General features: G+C 46.8%; 1 protein-coding gene and 1 long non-coding RNA gene across 6 annotated transcripts in view; both read left to right on the top strand.

Annotated features, from left to right (window-relative positions):
• Positions 1-12,162, top strand: part of CPNE4 (copine 4) — a 246,331-nt gene that overhangs the window by 52,539 nt on the left and 181,630 nt on the right. For 3 of the 5 annotated variants that reach the window (XM_083578069.1, XM_083578070.1, XM_083578071.1), the window contains 2 exons: positions 132-275; positions 6,219-6,434. The gene's annotated coding sequence lies outside the window, so the exon portion shown is untranslated. Of the gene's footprint in view, positions 1-131; positions 276-6,074; positions 6,435-12,162 lie in introns of those variants that run through there. The other 2 variants (XM_083578073.1, XM_083578072.1) reach the window with 2 other exon arrangements.
• Positions 3,350-12,162, top strand: part of LOC310745633 — a 233,552-nt gene continuing 224,739 nt past the window's right edge. The window contains exon 1 of the long non-coding RNA XR_014540255.1: positions 3,350-3,593. This is a non-coding gene — a long non-coding RNA (uncharacterized lncRNA). The remainder of the gene's footprint in view (positions 3,594-12,162) is intronic.

Raw genomic sequence — 12,162 nt, forward strand, 5'->3', positions numbered from 1 at the left:
GTCATGTGAGAACACTGGCAAAAATAGAAACCTTTCTCTCCCAAATAATCTTTCTCTCCCTCTCTCCGCTTTCTGTCTCTCTTTCAGAACAAACCTTTTGTATACTAAAGATATTTTGATGCCACCCACAGGAAGAAGATGGTATTTTTGGTTCCTCTGCCTTTCTTCCTTGGAACAGCTGAACATCCTATTGGTGGGGAGGAAAACCTGATCTCTATCTCTTCAGCAGTGCTGGATGGAGACTTAGCAGTTAAATCTAGCAAAGAGTCGAGCTGGTGAGAAGCATATCAGAGTGATATATAAATAACCACAGGGTGAGATTCAAGGCTGTTTCTTCTATACATAATAATGTCTAGGCTCTGTGGCTCTGCCACCCCCATCCCCAGGCTGGTTTATGAGACAAGCAAAGACAGGAAGCATGCTTTAAAAATATTCCTTTTGGAGCAGTTAAATGATGGTCGTATACTTAACATGAAGCACGTTGTGTTTGTCTATAATTTCCCCCCAGTATTTCTCTGGAACAATATGCACTAGATTAGTAGTTGGTGGAAGGTAGATTTGTATTCTCTATAGTCAATTTCTGGGGTGATAGATCAGCAACAGTAATGATAGCAAAACAACTTTTCCTGTCTAAATTGGGCAGCTTAAATGAAGGAAGTTAACCAGGGACGGACTTTTATATGAAAGGACTGTGAGTTCTGATCTCACACAGAAAACAAATCTCTAAGCTCAGAATGTGCTCAGGGGTGCCCTGCTCTTTAATACGAACTGTACAACTTTTGTACCTAGCACTCATTGGTAGTTCTTGGGGTTCTTGTGTTCAGTTTGGTCCCATAAGCCAGAATTCAGCCCACACTCCCACCGGAACCCCTGCCTGATGCAAGGGCATGGTGAATGTGACTAAGCAACTGCTTTGAAATACAAGATTATACAGTTTGAAAAAGGGCAAAAAACAAAGTATATAGGCATGGAAAGATAGAGGGAAGAAGTGGAGGAAGCAACACCTAACATGCATTGGTGATATACATGTTTGATTGAATAACCTACTCAGTTTGCAGCATGCTTAATCCTTAACCTGATATTTGCCCTTATACCTCTGGAGCTGCTTTTTGTTCTATGTCAAGGTGTGGTATGGTGGAAGGTGGGGGGGATGCATGCAAATAAGGGACAGGAAGGGTGTGGGAACGAGAAACTCCTTTTACTTGACTTAAGTCAGTTCCATTGGCTCAGTACTCAGTTGCTCTCCAGGGTCCTGGACTTTTCAAAGGATTGACCATGGGATCTAACCTATGCAAAGTTCAACGGCCGAGCTGTGCATTCCTCTTTTAAAGAAAAGGGTAATTGTGGTGCACAGATGCTTGCAAAACCATGAGAGACAGAAATGTATTTTTTAAAAAGCAACAACTGGAAGAGCCAATCCTCCCAATACATTTGATATCTATTCATGCTGTTTCCTGGTGAACAACTGTAACCAGGAAGTTCTGGGCAGGTAGTTCTGTGAATGCAGTGGCTGTGTAAATACAGTATGCTGGCATGTCTTTGGTCCTCGCTACATACCCCAAATCACCCCATTCACAGGCTGCATTTGCTACACCCAGGAAGGCTGGGACTGCTTGAAGCGGTAGCTCAGTTGGTAGAGCAAGAGATTCTAAGTCTCAGTTGTGGGTTTGAGCCCCACGTTGGGCAAAAGATTACTGCACTGCAGGGGATTGGACTAGATGAACCTTGGGGTCCCTTCCAACTCCACAATTTTAGGATTTTATGGCACATATTATGTCAATGACATTCAGAAACTCAATTCTGTGCTCTAATCACAAGAAAGATTTATGGAAGATGAACAACCTAGGCTTATATATACAGACCAAACACTGGCTAAATGTGTTTGAGCTACAATGATAGGATCCTAATTCCACTGAACTGGGAATAATTCCAATAGAATTCAAAAGGATTTGCTTCTGAGTAGACATGGTTAAGATTGCGCTGCCAATTAAGAAAATCTGTTCTTTCTTTCGCATTCCTTAGTCATCATATTCATATTCCTCTGATAGGACTAGTCTAGGGCACTATGATGAAATTGATGTCCCTGGTGTTATTAACCTCTGACATCTTGTATACAAAGCCAAGATGTGAAAATGAACTTTGCTGCTGAAGATCAGAAATGGTTAAAACCATAAGCTGTTTCTCCGTAGGTGTTCTAAATAAGGAACTAGGAAGACAACACCGCCTTGTACATTGACAGTAATGGGTACAGGAAGGAGGTAAGGGGAAAATACACAGGAAACCGATGATTAGGAGGAACTGTTACAGGTAGATGTAAATCTCACTCAGAATTACAGCAGGGAATTATGTTTATTTTTTGCAGATGCTCATCGGGTCTTGTACATCTTTGAGGTTGTGTGAGGGTTTTAGTCTACTTTCAATAATCATGCCACATGCTCAGTGAAAAAGCATTATTTCCATATGTGCTGCCTATCTGCACTAAGACGAATCTTTAATGTGTTTCCAGCTATAAGATAAAGTGAGATAAAATCCTGGCAGTTGTTAATACATCCTCATTAGAGAGTGAGGGCTTGCTGGCAGGGAAGGCTGGCTCTCCATTACAAGTTGTTGTTGTTGCTGCATGTCTCTCCCCCCTTACTGTGGAAGCCTTCTGGTGACCAATCATCCTGTGGGCTACGGCAACTACAGATTATTTCCTGCACTTCATGCATCTCAAAGTCCATGCTCAGAACCAGTGTGACAAGGATTTGCCAAGCGCTTGAATTCACCAGGGCAGGGGGGGAAATATTCATCACGGCTTCATGCCCTCTTCCCATGAGGAACTGGCTTCCCAAGTAATATATTATTTGTGGATGTGCGGATGGGCTAGGTGGTATTTCTGGGCTCAGTAAACCTTTGCTGCTACAGATCTAGGGAGAGTGGCGGTTTGCCTAGGCAGACCCAGGCAGGGCGAGGCCCACCACAAGGCAGGGTGAGGCAGCACCATTAAAAGGTAAAGGGACCCCTGACCATTAGGTCCAGTCGTGACCAACTCTGGGGTTGCGGTGCTCATCTCGCTTTATTGACTGAGGGACCGGTGTACAGCTTCTGGGTCATGTGGCCAGCATGACTAAGCCGCTTCTGGCGAACCAGACCAGCGCACGGAAATGCCGTTTACCTTCCCGCCGGAGCGGTACCTATTGATCTACTTGCACTTTGACGTGCTTTCAAACTGCTAGGTGGGCAGGAGCAGGGACCAAGCAATGGGAGCTCACCCCGTCACCCTGTCGTGGGGATTTGAACCGCCGACCTTCTGATCGGCAAGTCCTAGGCTCTGTGGTTTAACCCACAGCGCCACCCGCGTCCATTAAGGGATATCAAATCATTTATTCATTGTAAATGGATGTACAAATGTACCAACATTTGTATGTTATCATTCTGCCATCCTTGAATGTGAGGTGGCACATGTGAGGTCCCATCCACAGCTCAGTGGGAAAGTATTTGCATTTCAGGCAGAAGGTTCTGGGTTCAAATCTCCAGCATCTCCCTGGCAGGGCTGGGAATGTCTCCTGTTGGAAACCCTGAAGAGATTGCAACGTAGTGCAGGCAATACAGTGGTACCTCAGGTTACATATGCTTCAGGTTACATACGCTTCAGGTTACAGACTCCGCTAACCCAGAAATAGTGCTTCAGGTTAAGAACTTTGCTTCAGGATGAGAACAGAAATCATGCAGCGGCGGCGCGGTGGCAGCAGGAGGCCCCATTAGCTAAAGTGGTGCTTCAGGTTAAGAACAGTTTCAGGTTAAGAACGGACCTCCGGAACAAATTAAGTACTTAACCTGAGGTACCACTGTACTGTGCTAGATGGATGAATGTTTGGATGGGGTATAAGGCAGTTTCCTATGTTCCTAACACGGTTATGTACCAACTTGCAACACATGGAAAAAAATTGTGTATAAACATAACTTGCCATGCGCAAATTTAACGATATTTGGCCAGAGACCAAAAGGGGTGCACCATTCCCTTGTACGTGAGGCCACACACAAGTCTCTCTCTCTCTCTCTCTCTCTCTCTCTCTCTCTCTCTCTCTCTCACACACACACACACACACACACACACCCTCTCAGAAGTGCTTGAGACAAGTGAGGGATATGGCCTGTTGAGAGTCCCAGGGGAAGGATGGAGAGGACAGGAGAGTCAGATCCAGCTCCCAGGCCTGGGGCTGGGGCTCCTCACACCCGCCTCATGTGGGATGTCAGCATCCAAAATGCATGTGCAAAGGGTTAATGGCAAGAACTGTGTGGCAGTTGTGGCAATTGGTTCAGTTATGGCAGTTAGTTAACAGTCTTAACAATTACTGCACCAGGCATGTTGTGTTGCGCTGCTGTCTGCCTCAGAGTTAGCCGAGATGCTGCAATAGTTTGATCTACGTCAGATGTATTAGCAATGTAAGAAACATCCACCGGCATTGCATTGTCTGCAACTGCAAGCACACTAAGCAAAAGTTATCTGTTATTTAAACTTTAAAAGAGTGTCTTGCAAAGGAGGGGGCGGGGAAGAACTAATTAAAGGGTCAAACGACCCAAGCCTGACTTCCGCCTACTCTGCTAATGGGAACTAGAGTTTAATTCCAACACCTCAAACCGTGCTTTGGAATGCCATAGTATGGCACGATATCCTTCATGGCGCATTAACATGCAGTAATGTTCCGAGGAAGGCATCCCTGGGGCTGGTCACCTCATGGGATAGAAAGGTTTTATGGCAGGCCCTGCTCATAGGTTTAAGGCTATATTCCTTGACTCCAGGAGCTCCCACGTTGTGGCATGTTGCCTCACGGCTCCTAACGCTGATTCAAATGTTTGGCAAAGGTGCAGAGGATTTCAGATTTCTTCCAGGACTAGGACTGAAGCCCTTCCATAGGCAGCCTTTTTTTCTGTTGGGGGGCATAATCCTTTGGAGGTGTTTTGCCAGAGGCCACACAAAGTCAATGGGGCGAGCCCCCTTTTCTCTATTCTGCCACTCCCTCTCTCTTACACACACATTTCTCTCTCTCTCTCTCTCTCTCTTCCACGCTCTATTTTCCTGCCACCTTTTTCCTTCCCCTTCCTTGCCACTCCCATGAAATCCGGCTGAGGGCCACACACAATGAAACAGGGGGCCACAGGTTGCCCACCCCCTCAGGGCTATAACCAGCCCCGAGCTAGAGGAGGGGTGAAAAGAAAAGCGTCCTCATAAAAACTGTCAGTCCTATAAAACGCCAGGAGGTTTTTGGACAAACAGTACCTTTTGCACAAGGGACATGGGTGGCGCTGTGGGTTAAACCACAGAGCCTAGGACTTGCCGATCAGAAGGTCGGTGGTTTGAATCCCCGCGACGGGGTGAGCTCCCGTTGCTCGGTCCCTGCTCCTGCCAACCTAGCAGTTTGAAAGCACGTCAAAGTGCAAGTAGATAAATAGGTACCGCTCCAGCGGGAAGGTAAACGGCGTTTCCGTGCGCTGCTCTGGTTCACCAGAAGTGGCTTAGTCATGCTGGCCACATGACCCAGAAGCTGTATGCCAGCTCCCTCAGCCAATAAAGCGAGATGAGCGCCGCAACCCCAGAGTCATTTGTGACTGGACCTAATGGTCAGGGGTCCCTTTACCTTTTGCACAGCTCAGTTGGTTCAGAGCGTGGTGCTGATAACACCAAGGTTGCAGGTTCGATCCCCGTTTGGGACAGCTGCCCATTGCAGGGGGTTGGGCTAGACTAGAGGATCCTCAGGGATTCAACTCTACGATTCTACCGGATCCTTCATTTGGGAAACCAGAACACACATCTTCTCGTTCTCTTTAGCTCCACTTAGCTTCGCGCTGAGCCTGTTAGCAATTGACACACTTGAAAGAACTTTAACTGAGCGGGCAGTATATTCTTAAAGCAAACGGCCCCCGGGGAGTATTCGGCTAGCAAAAAAAAAGAAAAGGTGCGGCGGGGTGGGGGGGGGGAGGAGGGAAAAAAACACAACAAAAACACCGGAGAGCTTAATATAAACATAAAGGGGAGGCGAGGGGAGGCGCGGTGCCTGCCCGATGCCTCCAGGGGGCGCGCGCGGGGGGTTTCTCCGCCTCCTTTTCAGCCCAGGCGCCCGCGCGCGCTCCAGAAGGCGGGCGTCTCTGGCTGCGCGGAGCTGCCTCTCCGCCCGCGCCCAGCCCAGCCCAGCCTCTCTCTCTCTCTCTCTCTCTCTCTCCCTTCTCCTCCTCAGTCAGAGGCGAGCGGAGCCCGAGAGCGCGGAAGGATGGAGCCCGCCTTCCTGGAGGGATGAAACTCCCGAGCGCCCCACCGGCTCCCTGAGCGCCCCGCTAGCTGCAAGCGAGGATTTGCCGAGAGCGCGGCAGGAGCCCCTCTGCCGCCGTCCTGCCAGGGAGCGAGAAAGAGCCGGTTCGCGGAGCGCTCCATTCCTTCCAGATCCCTTGCTCAGGTAAGGCGGCTTCCCCTCGGCTGCTCCGCTTTGCAGCCCACCCTCCCAAAAGGCATGCTGGCTAACTTTTTCTCTCCAGTGGGGTGTCTTTCTTTCTTTCTCTCCCTCCCAGACCCGCGTTCACACGTTACGCGGCGCCTCTCGCCGTGCGGAAGGACCCTCTGTCACGGGGGTCTCCAGGGGGAAGTTGGGGACCCCGGACTCTTGGGCAAAGAGCTGTGATTTCGAGTCCACGGGAAACAAGACGGTCCCTTTTTTTCATAGAGTTGTCCAGCGGGGAGGGACCCAGGGGATCATCTAGTCCAACCCCCTGAAATGCAGGAATAGGCAGCTGTCCCATGCGGGGATCGAACCTGCAACCTTGGTGTTAGCAGCAACATGCTCTGGCCAGCTGAGTTATTGGAAGCGGGTTGTGCTCTGTTCGGGTCATTGGGGGGAAATAGGGCACTCATTGGGCTCTATTCGTCGGGATCCCTTTTATGTCTTTGCAAAGGGATCCCAACCCAAGTTGGCGAGAGCGTGAGTCTCTCTCCCACCAGCGCTGCCCTCACTGCATGGGCTCCCACAGCTACTGCAGACGCTTTGCCTTGCGCTTATTTCCAATCTGGGTGAAGTTGAGAGAGGAAGCAGCCTTGTTGTCGGTGGCAGTTACTGGTATAAGTGTATGTATATATATATATCTCAGTTATTAAGCGTAAAGAATATCTTGAGAAACAATATTCTCTATAAAAAGAAAACCCCTCGATGGGCGTTTTGTTTCAAAACGTTAGATAATCATCTCCTGTACTGGTTTCTCTGCTTCAAAATCCTTGCACAGCTCCTTTCTCTCTCCCGGTTACTTTGGATATCTATGGCAGCCCCCTAAGTTGTGGCGTGCCTTCCCCACAGAGGTGCACAGCTTCTGGTGAATGCTGAAAATGCACTTCTTAACCCTGGCTTTTGACACGAGGTGTAGAGTTTTAAGACCCACCTTATTTCTGCAATTGCAAATTGTTCTGAGCTGGGTTTTTTAAACATTGTGTTTTAATGTTGTAACCCATGCCGGGACCTTAGGGTGAAGAAGGGTGGATAATTGGTCATTATCAGTCTTCATCATCATCATACCCAGTTCACCAACAACTATTTTTTTGGCTCAAAGTACCCACTGATGGACGTCATATCTCTGTTGAGTTTCAGAATCTGACACCTGGCATTGAAGCCTTACTAACTCCCTTCAGCTGTGCAGTGCTCAGCAGTGATTTCTGATCATCTGGTGATGCCTCATACCTGAGCTGCAGTCCTGTGCTCCTTATTACCTAGGACTGAGCCTGAGCTGGGCTACGTTCTGAGTAGACATGCCTAACACCGCGCTTTCATTTTCTGATGAGAAAGCCCAGGCTGAACCCACCGTTTACAAAAAGAATATACAGCATAACGTGTCAATAAGTATTTCTCCAGACCCAATATAACCCCAACTGTTTACTGGCATGGCTTCTGTTTGAATGTCTGGTTCCCTGGACAGTGTAGGGCAATTTTTTGAGAGGCAAATGGGAGTTTGGTGCACAGGAGCAGTAACGGGAACTTGGGTGAGATCTGGGTTCAAATCTGTTGCTGCGTTGACTTTACGTTTTACATGTGTGGTGGGTTACCAGTATTAATAAACAATAATATTGGGGCCGGTTGACAGATTATCTACCTAAAATACTTGCTGCGTTTGCATAACAACCACAGGGCAACCCAAATGAAGCAACGAGTGTGTGTGCATGAAAAAAAATATATATATACAGTTGTTAATGGTTTGGGGAAAACTTAAGGAGGCAGCATTTGTCACAAATAGTATCGGGAACAATGTCAGTAATGGGAAGCATCATTAGAAAGTAAGAAGGAATAGCTTTTGGGAGACCTCTTTGGGGAAATACTGTGTTTTGAAAGGCGACTAACAAATCTACTAAATAAAAAGAGGACTGTAAAATTGCTCGCATTTCTAGTGTTCCTAAGGCACATTTGCCCTCAGAGATAATTGCAACCTTGTCTTTAGTAGTAGCATTTTTGTTGCTTTCAAATTGGCTTCTTTTTTGAAAACCTGGATTGGCCAGGATGTACATTTGGGTCCCCTCCCCCTTTCAACTTCTCTCCTGAATTTGTGATTTGGGAAGTGCTTCGCGCCTCTTGATCCCAGGCATCTTTACTCAGAAATAAGTCCCACTGTGATCAATGGGACTTCCTTTCAAGTAAGTAGGCATAGGATTATAACCTGAATGAAAATGCCGTAAATGATTCTCTCTCCTTTCCTGAAGAGGGGGAAAGGATTCCAAAGCGAATTTCAGGGTTTCACCCTTCACCCCAATGTTTGGGGAGGGATAAGGAGAATCTGAGCCCAGCTTTGCAATGGTAGAGGTACATTGGCTTCCGTTTGCCTGCAGAGAAGGAGATGGCCAGTTGCCCCACCCCGGGAAAAGACCTTTGGGCTTAAGTTGGTGTCAACAAGAAAGGATGCCCATAAGCAACTGTTCATTATTTTATTAAGATTCAATGTTCAGATTTCTTTTATTTTGGCTTTCTTTCTTTTTTTCAGTGGGGTGGAGCGTTGTATTTTTGAGCTGAATTTGTTGCATTTTTGAAAGTTGCAAGAGCTGTTTACCAAAATCAATGAAAGATACTGTAATAAACAGGGGAAGGGCTTATTCAGAATACGCCTTGTTTGTTTTTTTGGTGCCTTGGAGAGTTGCTATGTCAGACTTAGGTGGGCCAGTGGTTGGTCTTGGTATACTGGGAAAAGACAGAGCTGTGCTTTCTTGAACATAAGTGCAATGCAGGGCGAATGGTGTTCCTTGCATTCAGTGCTGACACCACCTATCTACACATTTCTCCCAAGTAACTAGAACTTTCAGACTGCATAAGGAAACTCTGAGTCAAATATATAATAAATATGCCACATTAATGGCATCACACTCTTGACGCACAGTCAGAATGGTCAGAAGCAAAGCTTTAAGGTAGTGTAGATTAGGGCTTCCCGAACTTGGGTCTCCAGCTGTTTTTGGACTACAATTCCCACCATCCTTGACCACTGGTCCTGCTAGCTAGGGGTGATGGGACTTGTAGTCCAAAAACAGCTGGAGACCCAGGTGTAGATGCTTTGCTTGAGGATCTGGAGAGCGGACCAGGAATTAGCCTAATGCAAAAAGCTTGCAGGGACTTGAAAGAACAACCGTTTTATGGGATATAGCATTCTTTGGAACTCATTGCCAGGGGATGTGGTAGCAAGAGTTGAAACCGGTTTCAGAAACAAGGATGTTGTCCAGTTTGATATGATTTTAGTCATTTATGTGCCACCCATTAATGGGTGGTTTATTTATTTATTCATTCAGTAAAATACGCTTGCAATCAAACAGAAACCATCAATATGAAAAGCTGGAATTTCAGTAAAGCCCCCCTACCCCAGCAGAAAACCAGCACAAAGAAGCATAAGATAAATTAGAAACAACACCAAAAGCTATCAAACATGGGAAATAAAAATGTTCAAAGAAGTGAAGCGTACGAGCCTCAATTATTAAAAAGCCTGTGCGTGTTTACTTAGGCGTACATGACTATATGCATGTAAAAGGCTGGTTAATGTGGGTGTGTAAGAAAAACGGTTCCATGCATTTTTGGCAGGCAGTGTGCGGTTCAGGTCCCTCAACCTACACTCACTATCCCTGCAGCTGGATTTATTCTTAGTAGGTCTGCATAGGATTGTATTGTAAACCAGGTCACTTCACTGAAGCATTCCTTGCTAGCATGCCAGAGTTTTGTGGGTGCCCTGCTAGCATGCTAACACTGCATGCGTACTGGCATCTGAGAATCCTGGTTTAAAAGAGTTGCTGTGTGTATTGGAGATGGTGCACAGGTGTGATTTTCGTACATGTTTGATGTTCTATTTGAATTGGACCAAAGTCCCGGGGGGCAGGGGGGGCTTTGATAGGATTGCAACTTCAAGAACAGCTGTGAAAAATAGGAATATTTCCCCAATCCCCAAAGACATTTATTTAGCATATGCCCCATTCATTTTAATGAATTTTGCATCTGAATAAGAAGCTTAGAGTTGCAGCTCAAGGTTGCCATTCTAAGGCTGAAGTTCTTCAGATACTTGCTAGAGTCAAATGGATTTTGTATTGGAATAATAAGTTTGGGAAAGGACGTGGGTGGCGCTGTGGGTTAAACCACAGAGCCTAGGACTTGCCGATCAGAAGGTCGGCGGTTCGAATCCCCGCGACGGGGTGAGCTCCCGTTGCTCAGTCCCTGCTCCTGCCAACCTAGCAGTTTGAAAGCACGTCAAAGTGGAAGTAGATAAATAGGTACCACTCCGGCGGGATAGTAAACGGCATTTCCGTGCCCTGCTCTGGTTTGCCAGAGTCATGCTGGCCACATGACCCGGAAGCTGTACGCCAGCTCCCTTGCCTAGTAAAGCGAGATGAGCGCCGCAACCCCAGAGTGGGCCACGACTGGACCTAATGGTCAGGGGTCCCTTTACCTTAATAAGTTTGGCCTTGCCGCTTGGGGTTCTAATACTTCAATTCTAATGAGACTTACTGAATGTGAAACACTGCAATATGTATGTGCTCAGGGGTGAGCCCCTCTGAGTTCCATTAAACTTACCCCATGGGCATTGCTAGGCACTGAAAAAGACTCGGGGAACAGAGTCAATGCACAAATTTGTCTCTAGGAATATTCAGATGGCAGGTGACTGGTAGCAATCTTTGGCATCATGCTCAGGGCTTGTAAGCAAAGATTTTTGTTTTAGAAAAAGTTTAAAGAGTAGGGTAGGAAAAGAAGGAAAAGGAGACCCGGGGTTGAGAACTGAGGTTTGGGCCCGCTCAACCACCCCAACAACTCCGCTGAACTTACTCCCAGGGTAGGATGTGTGCGTAGGATTGTGGTGCAACTCTGTTGAATGAAATTGGCTTTACTTCCACATAAGCCTGCAGCTTTCACTCTTTTGCCAGAGCTAGTTCCACTGAAATATGTGGAAGGCGATCCTCTGCAGGCTCCTGTGGAAGCAAACCTTATTGCACCCACTGGTGCTATTTTGCAATCCTATATGCACTTATCTGGGAGTAAGCCCCATGAACTTATTTCCAACTAGTGTGCCAATAGTGGCATATAAAGAAGTCAGGCACAAGTCTCTCTTTCGAGAAGGTGTTTCCATCATTTATAGTATCCACAGGGTGTGCCTTTAGTTTTCTTGTGATTCTCTCAGTTGGGGATTGCCAATGTGGTGACCTCCATGTTTTGTGGGCTACAACTTTCATCATCCCTGAACCATTAGCTGTGCTGGTAGATCTGATGGGAGAGAAACATCTGGAAGACCACAGCTTGGTCACCCCTATTGTAATTCACCAGGAACTGACTGTGTCAGAGATGGGGTAGATCAGTAGCAGCAGCAGGTGATCTTTGCTGCCATCTACTACCCAATTCCTTTTCACTGGAGATACCAGCGAACACATGTTGTGCTTTGAGCTGCGATCTTTTTCTATAATGTAAACGTTGGAAAAATGGTAGAGCCGGGTTTCTCAAACCTGTGTGGTTACCTAAAGCTAAGTCTGTAATCCTAAACACACTAGTAGTAAGCACCAGTGAAACCAAGTGAGCTTGTGAGTAAGCAAGCCTCCGATCAGAATGCAAAAAGGATTACTTTCATGCATTACATGTGCACTGCTGGGTTTTTCTAATCATTGTGAAGGCAGCTGAAGGGGTGAACTGCCTTAACTGA

Source organism: Podarcis filfolensis, assembly GCF_964270895.1.
Source record: "Podarcis filfolensis genome assembly, chromosome: 12".
Taxonomy (NCBI): Eukaryota; Metazoa; Chordata; class Lepidosauria; order Squamata; family Lacertidae; genus Podarcis; species Podarcis filfolensis.